The following is a 20566-nucleotide window of genomic DNA, read 5'->3' as shown; positions in this document are numbered from 1 at the left end:
ACTGAGCATTTGATGCCGGGGAACTGGCCACCTCCTGTCCTGTCTCAGCAAGCACTGAGCCAGCCACCCTGAATGGCCAGCAGCTCTCGAGGGGCATGCAGTGAGAACATCACATTTCTCACGTATATGTCCAGAAGGCTCTAGAAGAGGCAGGGAGCAAATAAACCACACTTAACTGCCATACCACTCCCCTGACTTTTATATGTTCCCCACGAACTTGCACTGTAAAAGATTATGTTTAGAGCTTCAGGTTTTAAATGGAACAGCTGCAGTGGGCAAGCAGACAGCTTTACTGAACAGATGTGTATTTCTGGAGAAATCGATTTTCCTTTTTTATTATTATGTCACCAAATTTGGTTTATTTCCAAGCCATTTGCATTTTAAGCTCCGAATCGCCTGTGAGCTGACAATAATAGCCGTGGCCTCCAGGTAGGGAAATTTAGCACAGCAAAAAGTTCTGTTAAGCAATGCAAACATTGCCCGCTATGACTATTGTTAGTATTAGCAATATTCCTAGGAGGAACAGCTATACCTCATGAGCAAAGTGTTATACTAGCCACTTCTCGAGCCTCCTTGGAGAGTCCTTGTTTTGAGGTGGTGTGCAAAGGGTTCTCGTTAACCCAGCAGGCCACGCTGCCCCTCAAGGGCTGCTGGGTGATGTCTGGGACACTGTTGATCGTCGTAACTAGAGGGGAGACTACTGGCGTCCCAGGCACAGAGGCCGGGAGGCCCCCAAACATGTGCAGGGCTCAGGATACCCCCACACCAAGGAGTTATCTTGGCCCATGTATGAACAGAGCTGAGGTGTTCTACCCCTCAGATGAAGGTGTGCTGAAATCCTGACCCCAGGTAACTCAGAATGGGATCTCACTAGGTGTCTGCAGGCCTCTGTAGTTAAGTCAGGGCCATACTAGAGCAGGCAGACCCTGCCCCGAGATCCGGGGTCCTTTCAAGAAGAGAGAAGATGGGGCCTCCTTGGTGGCCTCGGGGTCCAGTCTCAGCACTATTACTATGGCCTGAGTTCGATCCCTGGCCAGGGAGTGACCCACAGGGCGCAGCAGACCTCTCCTGTCTCCTCGCTGCTCCCCTCAGCAGTGTGGTTCAGCAGATCCACTGTTCTGCTCCCCACTTTGTCTCTGGGGAGTCCTCTCACCCCCCACATCTCAGGCCTACCCCTCAGCTCTTCTATGCATAAATAAACAAAATAATTGGTAAAAAAAAAAAAAAAGAAGAAGAAGAAGAAGAAAGATGATGTGAAGACAGATTCCCAGCGAGAAGTGATGGTTTTGTGAAGCCAGAGGCAGAGATGAGGCGGTGTGGCCACCGGACAGGCCAGCACGGCCTCCCTGGCAGCTCGGGAAGCAGGGCTCTGCGGTGACCCTGATGCCACTTCTGGCCGTGGGTCCCGCCCGCCTTGTTCTTGGGGCTTGTCCTGGCACCCAGAGTTCTTGCTGGTCAGGCAGGCAGAGTCAGGCAGGGGCCTCGCACCAAGGAAAAGGTGATGGTCTGAGGAAAAGACTGGGAAGCCAGTGTCTGCCGAAAACAGCGGGCAGACGTGATGGCCACATCAGCAAGCTTGGTGAAGCGCCTGTCTTGTGAGGATGAGCAGGAAGTTGGGCACGAGTGGGGAGCAGAGAGAACACGCTGTGACAGCAGAGCCCCCAGCCCAGAGCCCCCCGTCCTCCTCCCTGGCTGACACCCCCATCACGCACCCCATGCATGTGTACTCTGACGTACTTGCCAGGCACCCTGAGAAAGCCAGTCCCAGAAACCCAGAGCAGAAGGCCCAGTGCGTCTGCCATGCCCCTCCGAGGGAGTGAGTGTGAGCAGCTGAGGTCTGGGGCTGTTTCCCCGGGACTAGGCAGATGAGCGGGCCTGGGGGCTGGCCCCTGTGGGCCGCAGCACCTGCCAGCAGGGTGGGAGACGCGGATGTTGAAACGTCCCTGCGACTTTGTGCCTGGGTTTCTCGTCTACCAGGCTAAGGTGAACGCTCGCCAGGAGTCGTTGATAGAGACTGTAGTTATTTCAGAGGCCCCAACTGCCAACCTGAGAAATACGACAAGGACTTCTGTGAGTGCCGAATTGGATTTCACTTAGAAATGCAACCGAGGCTCCCTGGAGTAAAACTCCAGGGGCTTCTGGAGCCAGGGCGCCAGATTGTGGATGTCTATATTGAAAGATTGTTGTTTTGTTTTTTTAAGATTTATTTATTTATGCATACAAGAGCTGGGGTATAGGCCAGAGGTGTGGGTGGGGGCTGAGAGGATCCCCAGAGACAGAGTCAGGGAATCTACTGAAATACACTGCTGAGGGGAGCAGTAGGGAGACAGGAGAGGTCTGCTGCACCCTGTGGGTCACTCCTGGCTGGGGCTGGAACTCCTGCTGCAGAGGCTGAGGACAGCTTCACAGTGCTGTGCTGTAACCTTTGTGCCACCAGGAAGGATGCTTCTTAATTATGTCTTTCAAAATGAAAAAAAAAAAATTAAGTCTAGGCCCTCCCTGGTGGCGCAGCAGGTTAAAGCACAGCACTAAGAAGCTTAAGCCACTTCAGCATGAGTTTGATCCCCGCCCTGGAAGAAATCCACATGGCGCGGCAGACCTCTCCTGACCCGCCCGCTGCTCCCCTCAGCAGTGTACTTCGTCGCTCTGCCTGTTCTGCTCCCCGCTCTGTCTCTGGTGAATCCTCTGGCCTATACCCCAGTTCTGTATAAATAAATAAATCTTAAAAAAAATTAAGTCTAATTCATCAGTCATTTTCTTTTATGCTTTGTGCTTTCTATGCCCTATCCAAGAAATCTTTGCCTAATTTGAGGTGAAGAAGGTATTTCCTTATGGTTTCTTCAAAAAGCAATGTTGGGTCCATCATCTATCTCAAGTTGCTTTTTGTGCACCGTGAGAGGGAGGGAATAAGCCTCCGGCAACCCTTCCCCCTGGACCGGGCTGTGCTGCAACTTGATGAGTTTGCTTTTGCCCTGAGAGACTTGACATTCTTGTCAGTCGTGGACATAGTACACTGATTTCTGAAACCGGGAATATTCCTACAATGCCACGCTGTCTTGGTGACCATAAATTTAGAATAAGTTTTGAAGCAAGGAGGCTAAGTCTGCTGACCTCATCTTATTAAGTATTATTTTATTCGGTCTTTGTCATTTGCATGACAAGTATTAGCATCGGCTTACTTATTTACCAGGGGAGAAAAAGACAAGATTTGATGTCAAATGGGGAAATCCTAAAACTTAGGGAGGATTTTACTGTAACAATTTGAGCCTTCCAATGCAGAATGTGGTATATCTTTATATTTATTCCATTCCCTAATTTCTGTGTTAGGTGTTTCAGTTTTTAACTTAATAATCCTGACCTCTTCAAAATGCAGCTATAAGTACTTTGTGGTTTTGGATGTATTTTACTTCATTGATTTTTGTATACTGATTTATAGCCAGTGACATCAGCAAATTCACTTATTAGATGTAACAGAGTTTATGGTAGATTCCTTGGAATTTTCTACATACAAAATTAGGGGCCACAGTTTTATTTCTTCCTTCCCAGTTAACATGTCTTTACTTTATTTCCATGCCTTCCTCTACTGGCTAGGTCTGGGAGAAATGGTGCAGAGAGACAGTCCTTGACTTGTCTCTAACATTAGGAAGAGTGCTCAGCCTTCAAGAAAAACGTGTCTTATCCATCAGTAAGTGTTCAGATGCAGGCTGATAAAGTTCTCGTCTAGTCTTCATTTTGCAAAATAGTCTTTAAATCATGAATGTGTGTTGCATGTTGTCAAGTGTTTTTTCTCCACCTAATAAACAACAGCCATGTTTTCCTTTAATGTGCTACTACCATGAACTTCACTCATCGATATTCATCTGTTAACTAAAACTTCCACTTCTGGGATAACCCTCTCAGTCCTGATGGAGTGTCCTTTTAAATATTTTCTTACCTTGCAAGGTCTCTGCTTGTGATTTTTCATTGCTTTCTCTGTCCCTTTGTCGTGAAACCTGCTATTATGTCCCTTGAGCTCACCGTTTTTTCTCACATGCTAAGAATGCAATAATAGGTTGTTGAACGAATGAATGATGGATGAGTGGGCTAATAAATTATCTACGGTTACAATGTGCAAAAAAGTACCCACACACACACGAGCATGGGCTGGCGGCAAGCAGTAGAACAAGGATGATACCGGCGCCTTTTATGGGGCTCGGAGGGTGGGGAAGAGCAGTCAACTCTATCACCGTGACTGAGTTCAGAAGAGGCAGCTGAACACAGGGAGACCAGTGACATTCTTTGTTCTACCTAAGGGGTCTTTTGATGCTCTGTCACTTCTCTGAAGCCAGTAAGCTCAGGGCCTTACCATTTACCCTTTCCCATAGCGGAGAAATTGCTTCTGATCTGATTTCGTGTCTAATTGCACGTGACCACAGGGGCAGTGGACATGTAGAAATCCCTGACCGCCATGCCTGTCACACACATAGCGCTGAGGACTGACAAGATTTTCAGGGATGACCAAAAATGACTAAAAACTGAATATATGTTTATCAACATACAGTGACCCTTATTGCTCCCACAGGGTGGCTGCTAGTGAACACGGGTTGGGTGCTACCCAGAGGGTGGCCCTGGATCAGCAGCAGCCACAGGGACTCACCCCAAATGCAGAGTCTTGGGGCTACCTGAGACCTGCTGAATCAGAAGCTGGGGGGTTGGGGGCCACCCATCTGGATTTGAACCAGTCCAGGTGCTGCTGATGACTAGAGCTGGCACAGGGTGGCTGCTAGTGAACACGGGTTGGGTGCTACCCAGAGGGTGGCCCTGGATCAGCAGCAGCCACAGGGACTCACCCCAAATGCAGAGTCTTGGGGCTACCTGAGACCTGCTGAATCAGAAGCTGGGGGGTTGGGGGCCACCCATCTGGATTTGAACCAGTCCAGGTGCTGCTGATGACTAGAGCTGGGTAGCCAATGTTCTCCCATCTACCTGCTGCAGACAGAGGATGGAGAAGCGGGCTGGTTGTGTGGGTGTGCACATGTGTGGGTGAGCACTGAGTAGGTGCTCAGGTTCTCACCTACTCCCCATCTATGTGAACTAAGACAAATTTCCCTCTATTTGTCCTTTAACCTAGTAGGAATATTTATCAGGCAAGGGTCCTGACCAAGGACACCCACTTTTCTTTTCCCCTGAGTTGGCCTTTTGCGAAATAGCCTCATTTAGCCTGGCTGTTCCTCTCTCTGAAATGCTCTTCCCTAAAACGTCTCATTTTGATGAGGTGCTTCCTGATCTTCCTATTTCCATGGCACACCTCCCCCCAACCCGCCCCGCTCTCTGTCCTTCTCTACCTTTCCCCTCCATGCTGACATACTATTTAAACACATTATTTAATTTTGTTGAGGTCTCTATTCTCTCCATTCGATTGGAAATAGTACATAGATAGGACTTTTTGTTTTGTTTTCTGCCTGATCCCCAACACCAGACCAGCACCTTCCAATAGAATTAGCAATACGCTTTCTAATACAAACCACATATGCAATTAAGTTTTCCAGTAACCACAGTAAAATAATAAAAAGCACACAGAGTTCATTTTAAGAGCCTATTGTATCTAGCACAATACAGTCAAAATAACATTCTGTCAACTTGTACCAGTAAGTAAAGCCATTGAGATGGTCTACACGCTTTTTTCAGGCAATGCCTTCCAGCTCTGGGGCGCATTTTGCACTCACTGCCCTGCCAGGTGGACAGTCAGCTCTTGAGTTCTCAGTGGTCATGTGTGGCTGATGGCGATCATCTTAGTCCATGGACAGAGCCTTGGCTCAAGCCCTTCAGTGTTTGTGAAAAGATGGGAGTCATGAGCAAATAAACAAACAGATACTCCCATCATTCACAAGATGAGATCTTGGGGTGTGATCCCACTGGATCAGTGGAAGAAAGTAAGTTCTGGCTGCCGGGTCAAAAGGGTGTGGTGGAGGTTGGGGGGAGAACTCTAGTCCTGGACCATCATCTGGGAAGAGAATGAACATCTGAGTTGAAACCAGCTCAGAAGCCAGTCCCAATGCAGCACGGTCACCGTGGTTAAGGTACAGGGCTTTTAAAAAACAAGATGGCAGCCCAAAGCTTGACAATGAAATCCCTATTATGCATTTTTAATTGGATGTGTTCTTCAAAGGAGATGAAAGGGAGGTGGCTGCCTGCCAGTGTTAAGTGCCTCAAAATGGGTCCCAAAATCAATTAAAGCTACAATTAATTAGCAGAGGAATTAATCGAAAGGGAGATTTAAAAAAATCCCATTGGTTTCCAAACTATGTTATGGACAAAATTCAGTTTGTGGTCTACGAGTATCAATACAGATCAAACCCAGTTCTCACAAGTAGGGGTGTCTGGGCTGAAAGGATGATCCTTTCTGGGGCAGCCTGAGGTCTTCCAGGCCTGACAGGCCACGTGGTGCTGCAGGGAGCCGGGAACCCGGCTGCAGAAGACTCCCACTGAGATCCATCACCCCCATCTGCACTGCTGACCTTCCCACCAAGAGCTCTTAACCAAGGAAAAATTATCTTTCACTCCTGCAATCAAGCACTTCAGTGCAAAGCAATCTCCATTTGTTTGTGCCAATTTCCCTAAATGGCTCGAGTGTGGCAGAAAAATGTATAAAGTGGACACACATTCTCTCTGATCTTTTTCCTCGATATCCTCTCTACCCTCTTCCCCCAAGTGTCCCTGCTTTCAGGAATTTCTGGTTTTGCAACCAGAAGGCAGCATTGGGTGGGTGTGCAGGCGCTGGCTGAGCACCAGGGCGTCTGACCCACACGAGTGACTTAAACTCACATCTGCTAGGGACACCCGGCGCACTCTGGAGGTACCAGGGCGTCTGACCCACGCGAGTGACTTAAACTCACATCTGCTAGGGACACCCGGCGCACTCTGGAGGTGCCTCTGATGACCACCATGCCTTCCATTTTCCTGAAAGGGTTCCAACCTAGTCCCCTTCTCATTCTTAAAGATCGTACTTCTTCCCTGCTCTGTTCTCACTGATGCTCTGCTTCCTGATGCCACTGACCGTGGCTGACCCCATGTGTGCTCAGCTCTGTGCTAAGCGCTTTATGTGAGCCGCTGCAGAGCCTGCATTTACCGAGGGTCTGCTACGTGCAAGGTGACATTCTGAGGGCCTGCCACATGCAAGGTGACATTCTGAGGGCCTGCCATGTGCAAGGGGACATTCTGAGGGCCTGCCACGTGAAAGGTGTCACTCTGGCACTGGAGGCACAGCCGTGAACAGAGCGGGTAAGATTCCTGCCCTCATGAAGGCTGCATGTCAGCAAGGGAGGCAGGAAATACAGCCATAAATTGGTGCAATATTCAAATCATCACAAGTGGGATGTAATAAGCTCCCCATTGTGGGGTGGGGTGGGGTGGAGCTGGGCTGGTTGGCTGGGGAAATGGGTGAGCTGAAATCCTAGATGGGCAGCAAGGGGAGGCCTTTGGGAAGGTGACATCTGGGGCAAGATGTGAAGGAAGTTAAGGGTTAGCCATGTAGATGGCTGAGGGCGGGTGGAGGGAACAGCCTATGCCAGGGGCCTGTGGCAGGAGCATCCTTGCAGGTGCTGGAGAAGCGTGAAGGCCCCAAGGACAACAGGGGGTACAGGTGGACCTGGGACTTGGTGAGGTGTAGCCACGAGCATCCAACACGGCCATGGCCTGCCTTGTAAAGAACTCAACAAGGAGGGTCAAACTGCAGTGGACATCACAATGGCCTACGGAGGGCCATCGTCACCCTGTCCCCAACTTACAATGAGCGTTATAAGGACACAGACTCATGCAGCTCTAGTGTGAATACATGAGGCAAATGTTCATCATTATGAGGGAACCAAGCAAAAGCGATGACTAGTTCATAGGAGAAGCCAGAGACACATCTGTGGCTCAGGGTGCCTGCAGCCACAGAGCGGCCAGTGAGGCACAACCGGCTTCTTGCACCAGGGAACCAGTGGGCCAGGGAAGTCAGTGGAAGGTGCAGAGAATAGCATGTGATTGATGCTACTGACTGGCAAAAGCACGCAGGACCGCTGTTCTCTGCACCTTGCCCACAATCAAAATCAGACACCGGGAGGCATCTTCAGGCCAGGGTTTAACTTTGGGCTGAAGTGCACACATTTTTTTCTTACAGGAGAAGAGGAGCTAAGACTCAGAGGAGTTAAGGGACATTCTGAGATCACTCTGTAACTGCAGATAACCTGGGGCTTGAACCCAGGTTTTTACAACTTCTGAGCAAGCACGCTCATACTTCCCAGGCAGAACTCCAGTGACTGAGGAAAGTCGAGACCTGCTAAAACTACTTTCAGAGCTTCTGGAGGGCAGTAAAATGTGGCTATGTAAAGCAAACCTTCTCAAAAGAACTGCATAGCTTAATATACAAATCAACAAATATTTCCTGACTGTCTGCTCTGTGCAAAGCATGGAAATAGGGCATGGGGGACTCAAAGATAAATAAGAAAAGCTTCCAATGAGCTAGCGATTTAATGAGGCAAAAAACAGCGCTGGTCCAGTGGAGATACCAGGAAGGCGCTGGATGGATTAATCTAGCACACTGATGGAGGCCTTTCACCCGATTTCCCAGGTCCATATTTTTTATCCATTACATGCTCGGTAACAAGAGGTATGGAACATTCAGATATGTAAATGCATGCACCGTCATGCAAAATTTCACAGGAAACTCATGCTGGGGAGATTCCCTGGCAGCCTGGAGGGAGACCTGCTTGAAGCTGCAGGTTAAGGAAGCATCTTGTGGATGCGTGACCTGAGCTGAGAGGTGCTTTGTTAACCATGAGAGGAAGGGGTCAAGGCTGAATTTTTAGAGAAAAGCTGTGAGTGTGTGCGCTGTCAGCTTTATGTATCAACTTGACTGGGCCACCAGGAACACAGATAACTAGTCTAACATTATTCTGCCTGCGGGGGTGTTTTGGAGGTTTAACATTTAAATGGACAAACTGAGTAAAGCAGATTGCCCTCCCTAATATGGGTGGGCTTCACCCAATATGTTGAAGGGCCAAATAGAGGAAAACGCTGACTCTTTCCCAAATGAAAGGGGATCCATCCTGCCTGACGGTCCGGTCTTGGATGGGCATCACTCTTTTCCTAACTGCAGACTTGAACTGAAGCAACAGCTCTTTCTTGGTTTTAAACCTATTGCCTTTGAACTAGAACTAAAACCACCAACTCTCCTAGTCACAGACCTTCGAACTCAGGCTGGAATTACATCATCAGTCCTCCTGAGTCTCCAGCTTGCCAAATGTGGGTTATGAGGGTTGTTTGCCTCCGTTATTGTGTGAACTGTATTGTTGTTATATTCTTTATTACAACTCTCTTTCTCTATATGATGCTACCCTATTGATTCTACTTCTCTGGAGAATCCTAACCAACACACAGCTCTGACCATGTTAATTCCCCTCCCCTTGCATAGTGAAGACACAATCAATACTGAATTCATATTTATGAGATAATTAATTTGCTCAGGATCTAAAATGGTTCATGCATTTTGGGGATGGGGGGGAGGTACCTTTTCCTGAGGAATAACAGCATTTGAAAGTTTTAAAAGTCTACCTTTACTTCTTTTCTTTCCATATAGTTTCTTATTTAATAAAAACTATCACATCTTTCTCTTTTTACTCTGATCTTGTTCATCTATGAAATTCTATCAGAGGAAGATGAGAGCCTTGTGGATCTTTTAGATTCCCCCTCAATAAAATGGTGACATCTTTACCAACGGGTCCCAAGGACTCAGTAACCTTCCCATATAGGTGGAGTGCCTCCTGCTATCGCTCTTTTACTGAGTCTCCCCTAAAATAATGCGTCCACCAGGGCGTTTTTAGCTACGAGCAACAGAGCATATAACTGAAAATGTGTGAAACAGAAAGGACTTTTGCCACCTTACCTATCTGCTAGGAAATCTGAAGATGGGACAACTCCAGGGAAGGTTCAACGACACTGACAGGGGCTCCAGGCGCATTTCCCGTCACCCTATTTGACACAATGGTTTCTGTTGCCGTTGCAGTCCCTGGCTTTGCGTGTAAACACGGTAAGTGGCACACAGCACTCTGTGTGATGTTGCCACTCATCAACTGCTCTAATTTCTGGGCACACTTTTTCCACTCAGCAGGTCCCTTCATATTTTATTAATTAAAAAAAAAAAAAGACAACATCACCCCTAAATCTATCCATGGGCAAAAGGAGAGAGAATCCTTGATTTGCATAGGAAAGCAGTGACCCTCTGTAGAGAGGGTGCAAAGGAGTCCCAACTCACCAGAATGATTTTGATACCAGTAGCTGAAGTTGTAAATGGTTAAGGGTGGTGCCCCTGGAGGGGTTTGCTGATAAAGAACAGAGCGTCCCAGAAACAGTGGGTTGAAGCAATGGAAGACACTGTAAGGGGGCTCCGCGCATGCCCAAGAGTGAGCGCTGCTCATGAGCGAGAGGAAGCTCTGCACGCTAGAGGAGAACCTGCCTAGGAGCACGTGAGAGGTACAGAGCCACGGTGGCAGCAGGGCAGCATTGAGATGGCAGCAGAGGGCTGGAGAGTTCTGTGATGGCTGCCAGGGGCTGGGCTTTGTGGGCTCGGGCCACATGGCAGAGGCCATCGTGTATGACCTTGTCCAAGTAATTGTTTTGAGAAAGTCTTGATAGGCCTGGTGGAGAAAGGGAAACCCGGAAACAAGCATTTTGCTGAAGCATGGCCTGGAGAGGACGGGAGGACACGGGGTCAGGAGCCGGGAGTCCTGCTGACGTGTGCGTGTGGCCACGTGTCAGGTCATTTGGCCACTACACTGAGGCCCTGAGTATTGCTTGGCTGGTGCTGTGCTGAGGCACTCTGGCAGCCCAAGGAGCATCTCCTGCTGTATCATTTGCTGTGTTTGTGAGTCAGATCCTGGCCTATAGTCTGGCTGCCACGTGTCCACTGTGGCAGGAAGACGCCATCTTGGACACTCGGCCTGTGGCTTGGGAGAGGAACTGTCAGGCCTCAGTGGCAGGAAGACGCCCATTATAATGGTCTTTGTGTAGGACTGGATAGTACTGGACACAACTTTACTAAAGTAACAGCCACCATTGGCCTCAGTAACTTATGTTTTTCCTGGCTTGTTGAATAAATCCCTTTGTAGTTTTTCTCTAAGCCTAAGGTGTCTTGCAGTTGTGCGCACGGGTGAAGAGCCCAGACAGTAACCAGTTAACTATTTGACAGAGGGACCTGGACCGTGTAGTGTCCCTGCTGCCCTGTATCAACTTGATCACTTTAGGGAATGTTGATATAATCACCTTCTGTGAGCAGAGAAGAGGGAGAGATGACCATCAAAGTGACAGCCACAGTTAGCATTAGAATAAACTTCTCAGGTGGGGGGGGAGTGGCCATTTTTCGCTTATGAATGAATGGAAAGTTGTTTACTAGAGAGAGAAGGAACTAGGACTATGGGAGGGCAATTTTAATTGTACTTCTAAAAAAAGGTATTGAAGTGACATTAATCTATACCATTATATAGGTTTAAGAATTGTATCATTATTAGCCCACAACTATCTATGCTGTATTAGGGTCACCACTGAAAGGAAAATTTTATTTGCATGCATTTAGACTCAACTTTAATTCTCGATGATGTCTACAACATACTGAGGGGAAACAGCATTTGTAAAACAGGATTCTAAGCACACTTTCCTCCCTAAAGACTGAGCTTTTAAACTCTTGCCAAATCAAGGAAAAGAGGCCCATTTAAAATCAAACACATTTTTTTTTTCCGCAGTGGATGCTTTCTTTCTCCCCTCTAGAGGATCTAGAGTTATCTGGACAAAGACCAAGAGAAAGAATTGTAGCATCTGCCTGTACCATATTTATTTTTCCAAAATTATACATCAAACACTTGTGCTAGACTCAATTAATAAGAGTTATCATTTATTAGGCACTTATTCTGTGCTGTTTGGTATGTGTCATCTCATTTAATTGTCTAACAACCTGTGAAGTTGCTAATTGTTGTAGAGTTTTGTTGTTGTACTCACTTGGCACCTACTTCTACCTTCCTCTGATAATGTCATCAAATTTTTAATTTGGGTAAGTATTCCTACCTCATTCAGGCAAGCAATAACCAAAAAAATTAGATTACAGGACTTCATCAACATTTAAAACTTCTGTGCATCAAAGGATAAAATCAAGGAAGTGAAAAGACAACCTGTACAATAAGAGAAATATTGGAAAATCATGTATCTAAAAAGGGTCTGGTATCTGGATTATATAAATCACTTACAATTTCAACAAAATGAAAAACAGGCAAATTATAAAATGGGCAGAGGACTTGGAAATTTCTCCAAAAAGCTATACAATTGACTTATAAACAGATCAAAGATATTCCACATCATTAGTCATTAGAAAATTGCAAATCAAAACTCCAATGAGATATTACTATATGGTCACTGAAAGGGTTAAAATGAGGAAGACTGACAATAACAAGAGTTGACAAGGATGTGGAGAAATTGGAACATTGTACATTGCTGTTAAAGACGCAAAATAGTACAGCTGCTGTAGAAAATAATTTGGGGGTTGTGAAGGCATAAAAAATAAAACAGCTACACTAAAAATATATGAGAGCGGGCCCTCCCTGGTGGCGCAGTGGGTTAAAGCACAGCACTAAGAAGCTAAAGCCACTTCAGCATGAGCTCGATCCCCACCCCGGAGGTGACCACATGGCACGGCAGACCTCTTCTGACCCGCCACTGTTCCCCTCAGCAGTGTACTTCATCAGTCGGCCTGTTCTGCTCCCCACTCTGTCTCTGGTGAGTCCTCTCACTGCCTCTGCACCTCTGGCCTGTACCCAGTTCTGAATGCATGAATAAATAAATCTTTAAAAAAAAAAAAACAACTATGAGAGAACTAGGTAATGAATGAGTAGCACAGAACACAGGTAGGCATGGAAGTCCTCACAAATTTCAGTGAGAGCACACTTGGGACTGACCTGAATGGAAATGTGGCCCTCTGCATCCCTGATGGTGGCCAAGCTCCCATAACTCAAATGACAAATCTGAGCCTGGGAAAGGATTCAACTGTAATGTCAAGCCTGGGAATGTTCCCCAAATAAACTAAGGTACAGTCTACGCAATAGCAAAAGCCTAGAGACAAGGCAGGTCTCATTAATGCTCAGCTGTGGTACCACTAATACTACAGAGCAATCCCAGCACATGGTTGACACATTCATCATCCTACTTTTGGATGATCGGCAGTTGAGAGAATCTTACATTTTTTAAAGGTTACAAAATAAACAAAGACTATGTGACAGAGACGTCATAGCCTGTAGAACCTAAAATGTTCCCATATGGCCCTTTAGAGAAGAAGTGTGAAGATTCCTGATTCAGAGCAATTTACAAAGAAAAAAAAAGTGATTAAATCTTAAATGTATAGCATTAAGTGGGAAAAAAATTTTTTGACATTTCATACATAGCATGATATCATATATAAATATAAAACCAACTAACATAAAAATAGGCTTTGAGGGAGTATACAGCATTGCGATAATATATTTAAGGAAAACAGGAAAGGAATGATGGAATTCTAGAAAATGGGCTGGATGGCTAGCATGTATTAAATGAAGGCCACGGTCAAGGTCCCAGCTTTTGTCATGGGGGTGCATAGATGGTGCTTAGTCCTTGCTAAGGAAATTACTGCTTGACTAATCAGCTAAATAAAAGCATACATGGACCAATGACGAGAGGGACTTCAAAACCAAGCTTATAATTAACCCAGTGCTGGCACTTGAGGTCCAAGAAAGATAAAATCGCAGCACATGAAGTGAAAAAGGTAAATTAACAAGGGTCTCTCCCACCGCTTGTCCACTCCCAATGCCGTGCCTCAGCGAGCGCCCGGTCATGGTCCCCGCTGACTGGGGACCTGCAGCTCGTCTGGAGCAGATGCTGCTGCTCAAACAAAGAGACCCCAGGACATGGAGGTGCATAAACAAGAGAGGACCGATGTCTCTCGCCATCACCGCCATCACCGTGGGCACTCCTGGGCGTTGTAACTCCTCTCAGTGGGGAGCTAAGTCCCTCCCATGACGATGGTTCACAGCCTCGCTGGTCTGCCAGGGAGCACAGAGCCTGCCCCTGCCCCTCAACCAGGCCAAGGACCACGGGGCTCCGCCATTCCCAGGAGCTGCACTTCCGCTCACACCACCGGGTAACTCTTAGCTTCCAGGTAGGCCGGGGGTGTAGCCTTTGTTAGACGAGGCCACAATTCCGGGGCCCTGGTGTGCCTTTCTGTACATAGAGCAACCCATAAATATATGTGCATGAATGTTTATTTATGAAAATATCTATACCCTATCTATGGAAACGATGACTTCTCTGCAGGCTGAATTCTTCCGATAACAATGTCGCCCAGCAGTCTTGCCAGATCATCACCTACAAGTGTGTCTCATTCTTTGTAACCGTGTTCCATTGTACTTAGGCAGCATACCTGATACCTATTCATATCTATTCATCTACATTTAAGTTTTTTTTCCAGTCGCCTGGATCTTCTGAAAGATGTAATGATCACATTCAACTATTTATGTCGTTGCAAAACAGAGAGACACAGCTCTGATAAGAAATCGGCGTGGGCCCTCCCTGGTGGTGCAGAGGGTTAAAGTGCGGCACTGTGAAGCTATCTGCAGTCACTGCAGCACGAGTTCGATCCCACATAGCACAGCAGACCTCTCCTGTCTCACTCGCTGCGCCCCTCAGCAGTATATTTCGTTCTGCTCCCCATTCTGTCTCTGGTGAAGCCTCTCACCGACCCTGCACCTCTGGCTGTATCTTAGGGCCTTGTATGCATAAATAAATAAATCTTTAATTAAAAAAAAAAAAGAGGCCCTCCCTGGTGGCGCAGCGGGTTAAAGCACAGCACTGAGAATCTAAAGCCGCTTCCGCATGAGTTCGATTCCCGCCTGCCCTGGAGGTGACCACATGGCGCGGCAGACCTCTCCTGACCCGCCCGCTGCTTCCCTCAGCAGTGTACTTCCTCGATCTGCCTGTTCTGCTCCCTACTCTGTCTCTGGTGAATCCTCTCACCCTCCGCATCTCTGGCCTGTACCCCGGTTCTGTATAAATAAATAAATCTTTAAAAAAAAAAAAAGAAAGAAATCAGCTCTTCAAGAGTAGCCCTGGGTTGGTTTACTGCCCACCAGAGTCATCAGCACTGGGTCAAATACGCAGTCCTCCTCATGCAGCCCCTGGGAGGGCGGTTAGCTGCTGAGGCTGGGGTGCTGCCAGGAAGTGTCAGAGGCTCTGCCCTCAACCAGCGCACCCCATGGCTGCAGCCTGGAGGGCAGTGACCCTCACTCTTTAGAGCCAGACAACATCAGCTTTGGGCATCCTGATACAGACAGGAAAGGGAAGAAAGCGGAAGGAGAAATGCGCCCTGGCCTGTGTCTCCAACTCTCCAGCAGGGCGTCCTCTCCCCTAGCACCATGAGCCTGATTTTGCACCAGTTAGGAAAATTATGCACAGCAACCGCCCCGCCCCCATAAACACACACACACTCCCTCCTCCCAAGTCAAGCGCTCCTTTCGTTGCTCCAGGCCACCTGAGGTGCCTCCCTCCCTCCCTCATGGCGCCTCCATGCACTGCAGAGGCGTCCTCCGAGGATCTCGCAGCCAGCCCGCACGACTGCCACAGCTGTCACAAGCTAAGACGCCCCACGCAGCTTCCAGGTGGTCGGATCTGGCAGTACCCAGACCTTGTTAGCACATGTGATTAGCAAGCTTTAGGAAGTGTTAGGAATTCTTTAATTGCAAGGTGCATTAAATTAGACCCTTCCATTCCAGAAGGCAAGCTTGACACCCACCCGCGGAACACGCTGAAAAGGAGGGGTGAGAGAGGAGGCGAACTCCGATGGCGCGATGAAGCCCAGTGCTTGGCGCCGAGCTGGCTGGGACCCCAACACCAGCTCTTCTAAGTCTTTGCAAAGATCCTTGGAAAGGTGAGGACACTGGCATCCAGGAAGCAGGTCTGGGCTCCCCCTTGGGCCAGGCTGTTTGGCCCCCTTTCTCGTTCAGTTGTTCCATGTGGCCTGGTGGGGAGAGATCATCACAGGCATTGGAACCGGCAGCCCCAGTTTGCTCCAAAGACCCGGGTGACACTTGATCCCCCGTGAAGTCCATCGACTTGCGTTCCCACACTCAAAGTCTGAGATCACATCCCACTGCACCTTCTCCAGTGCATCCAGTGCTTCTTCACGTGAAGTTGTAGAATGGTATCAGTTTCATCTGTTGGTGTCTACTCCTTCCCCCAAATAACTGCATTTTCTTTGGGAGACTGCTTCTTCTCAGACTCTCAGTGTATGTGTTTTAGGGGAAGCTGACATCAGTCTCTTTCTCTGGCCACAGTTACTGGCTCACAGACAAGAACACTCCCCACGTTAGACCTGTGGGAGATTTCTCTGGGACTTCTGGAACCACAGAAAAAAAAGACAAGCTCCTTCTGCAGGATCTGCCCATCTTCAGGCTGCAGGCTCAGTGTTGTTATCCTGTGGGGAAAGATCCCTGAGGTCCATGCCAACAAGGGCAGCAGAGCTGACATTTCAGAACTGTCTCTCAGCACCTGGATCCAACTATGCCTGAAGCTAGCTACACTTTCACTATCTGAATCACTGAAATCCTTCTTTTAGGTATACGGCTTGAATTGTATTTTTTTTTTTTTTTGTGCATCCAAAAGAAGTCTGAGTATGTGTTCTATACCCTTCTGCATACTATTCACTCATCTTCTTCTGAGTAATCATATTGCTAAAACATGGCAGCCTCCCAATAAAATCTGAAAAATGTCTAAGGAGGTACCTTTATCTGAATATAAAAACAATACATTGTTTGATTAAAAAAAAAGTTATCTGACCTACCATGTGCAAGAAGAATCTAGAGTTTCTTCATAGTAGAATTTTCTTTCATGTACACACACACACACACACGTTTACCGAGTAAGGGAAGTTTTGGAGGGAGGATTGACAGCAGAAAAGAGATGCAGAGAAAGAAATGGAAAAGCATAATAAATACTAGCACTTGGTCTTTTGCAATCCATGCATGTGTATCTGCTGTTAAGATAAGTCAAAGGAGGATTACTGGAACCAAGGACAGGCAAAAAGCTGGAGCTGACAGGCGAGGAATATCATGGGCCTTGCTGGAGGTTAAATTGTTACTACATGGGGAAGAAATTGCTTCATTTTTATGTCTGCCTGGTCTATAGTGGAAGCAAAATAGCAAAAGTTATTCCCATTACATGAACCAAAAGCATTCCTGTTCACTGAACATACAAATATATTCATAAGGGAAAACTGAGTGATCCAAGGCCTCAGATATTAGAATTGCTGATGCTAATATAATTTTATTCTAACAGATTCACTTCCAGATAGCTTAGCACGACCATCTTATTTAATTTCCCCCTTCTCTACCCATTCTTATGTGGGTATAATTATTTTTCCACGGTCCATGAGAGAAAAGCCTTTCCAGCAGGCACCTGTGAATTCATGCTGGGAGGGTGAGGCCGTGTTGGCAGGGGTGATGCTGTGGGCTAATGAGGCCCGTTTTCCTTGAGTACAGACACGCCCCATCTGAGGACTTGGGCAGGGTCTCAGAGATGAAATGTAACTTCCAGGGATTTTAATCCACCAGCTCTCTATTGCGATGGAGAGCCAGGCATAAGGAGAAGAGAGATCTGGCCTCAGAGATCAGGCCCAGAAACTGAAGCAGGTTATTTAACTACCAAAATAGATCACAGATGAGGGTTAGCTCTAAGAGAGAACAGACCAGGGAGAGACGAAGGCCCTTGGCACAGGGCTTCTTGGGAAGGGGCTCTGAGCTTGCAATGAATTACCAAGGCAGATGAGATGCGTTGGGCACTTTCAGGCAGGAGGTTCAGAAAGGGCAATTCCAAATGCATTTTCCAAATGAGTTATAGACGACATGTGGAAAAGACATGTCAGCAAACCCTTTCAAGTCTTCAGCCTCGACAAGGGGGGTGTAATTCTCCTCCACTAAGACTGGGGTAGGAGAGGAGGTGGCATACTCTGGGAAACAGATTGAGAAATGGAACCAGAACTTGAGTTTGGGCTTTACCTAGTCTGAGACGACCATGAAACACTAAAGTAAGCAGCTGGATGTAAAACTGGAGTTCACCACAGAAGTCTGGGCTGGAGACAGAAGTGAGAGAGCCTTCTCCCAAGGCAGGCTTCCAAAGCTAGGAAACTGGGTGTGTCTACCTGCAGAGTGGGTGTAGCTTCATGAGAGTTCCCTTCACTGCACACTGGGAGGGGATTTGACCACAAAAAGTCAAGGAGGCTGTGGAGACATCAGCCAGGAGCTGAAGAAGGCATGGCTGATGCAGTGGGTGAACCAGGAGAGAGGGTGGTCTCTGAAGCCATGCGATGCAAGTGTGTCAAGAAGCAGGGAATAAGGGGTTGCATCAAAGGATGCTAAAAGGTCGCATGTGGTGAGTGCAAGATGGGTTACTGATCTTTGGAATCTTCTAAACATGGACTAAATAGTTAGGAACATTCACTTCTGGTCACTAATGTGGCAACATCTTCTAGCTGTTACCAAGAGCATAGTACTTTCAAAGATTGCAGCTCTACTCAACTTTGGGGGGCTTTGCTTAGTCTCACTTCCCAGAGAGATGGTGCCACCTCTGTTTTTAACCCCTGAGATAAGACATCTGGGGTTATAGGAATTGAGGTGGTGGGGGCTGGGAAGAGGGACAGGGAGAGACTCATGAGTGCAGAAAGGGGTAATGGGGGTGTGTGACATGACCCAGACAGAAAGATAAAACAATCCATGTCTCTGTGTCCTCTTATCTCCCCCTTTTAGCTCCTTTCCTTTTTTCTAGAAAATTCTGTGACTAGAAGCCACTTGATGAAGACCCAATAGTGGCTACCTTCCTAAGGCAACTATATTTCTAAGTCACACATGTAATTTTATGGGTTCATGGGCTACTCTCATAACTTTACATTGCTGAATGGAAACTGTACATTACTTTTCAATAAGGTTATACAGAGTTCTGACAGCATACTACTATTCAGTGAGCAACTTCTTTGTTTGCAGCTGTAAGTCTCAGAATATACTAAGCAGAGACATTTTTACATAATTAATGAGGTTTGACTGGTACACATTTAAATGTGGAGTCGATAGGAGGAGTTTAGATGAGCTAGCACTAGAAATCAGTACTGTGATTATCCAAAAGTCTGGTTTTTCTTACCAGAAACTTGGCAAACTGCATTCGTGCATTCTTGAAGTCAAATCAAGTTCTGCCTCTTGTCTTGGCCAAAGAAACAGGAGTGGCAAGATGCCGTGGTCATTTCTAGGACAAAGCCTTCAGTAGTCAATGTTACATTTGCTACCTTCTCTTTCCTATCATGGTTACCTAAGATGTTTCAAACTGGTGAAGCTTCAGGCATGAAGAAGTTCTCCCTGAGGGAGAATTTTGTAGGGCATAGATTTCCACTGGAAATGGACGTGTGGGATGAGCAGGAAATAAGTCTTTGTTGTTTTGAGACACTGAGATGTTAGGGATGCTTGTCACTTCAGCACATGTAGCCCATACTTACTAATACTGATCAGCACCTTTGAAGTGAACTGCTACCAAAACTAAAATACATGACATTCATTTAACACTTGGTGCTGAGGCACAAGAAAACTTCAGTCAGAGGCTGGGAAGATCCTAGGCCATGTTAGGGAGTAGAGAAACATCTGGCAACTCACTGCCTGGTGTGGGTGTAGCATACAAGGTTCCTTGACAAGAACAGGACACTTGATTGCCCTAGGGCACTAGGTATGCATCCTGAGGTATGACCAGGAGAGCACCTGAGAGGCTGTTGACTGATGTGCTCTGTGCCCCAGGGACTGTTCAGTGGAATGCCTTGTTAATGACTGGAGCCATGGGTAGGGGTTGGGTGTACATCAGAGGACTCACCCCCTCTAAAGCCCAAAATCCAGCATGCAGTTTGATCCATCGTTTTGTCTGTCAGTAGAAAAGCCAAAATCTTGTTCCTGCAGCACTCTGCATCTTACAGCCTGCTCCTGTTTCTTTTCTTTATCACTGAAGTGTTGCTAAAGCAACAGCCTAGGGTAACCTGAGGAAGCACACCCATCCTAATGGGTGCGCATATTTAGATGAACAGGTTGGAAGCCTGAATGTAATTAGGGTGTGCAGGTTGTTATTGACTGCATGTGGCAAGGTACTTTAGGTATGAGATGAACTCAGAGAAGAGTTGGTCATTTTGCAAGCAGCAAAGGAAAGAAAAATGAAAAAAAAAGTTCATGAAATCAAGGACTTTCAAAGTTGGAAGGCAAAGCTAATTCTCAATGGCACACAGGAAGAATGAAAATGAGCAAAGTCTTAGAACAGTAAAGGTCAATTAGAACTCAATCATTGGCAAGATGAGAGGCAAGGTGCACCATCACACCCACTGCTAAAACTTCTAAAAGGTGTGTCAAGAAAGATCCAGAGACTCTGTGGACCAGAAAATTCTATCCATTGTACCAAATACCTCAAGGAAATAAAATAAAGACATAGTCCTTCACCCTCCCCCTGCCCTGTAACCCTTTAC

This window comes from Condylura cristata, unplaced genomic scaffold (genome assembly GCF_000260355.1).
Source record: "Condylura cristata isolate star-nosed mole 26May11 unplaced genomic scaffold, ConCri1.0 scaffold00008, whole genome shotgun sequence".
Taxonomy (NCBI): domain Eukaryota; kingdom Metazoa; phylum Chordata; class Mammalia; order Eulipotyphla; family Talpidae; genus Condylura; species Condylura cristata.
Note: the sequence above shows the minus strand (reverse complement) of the source record.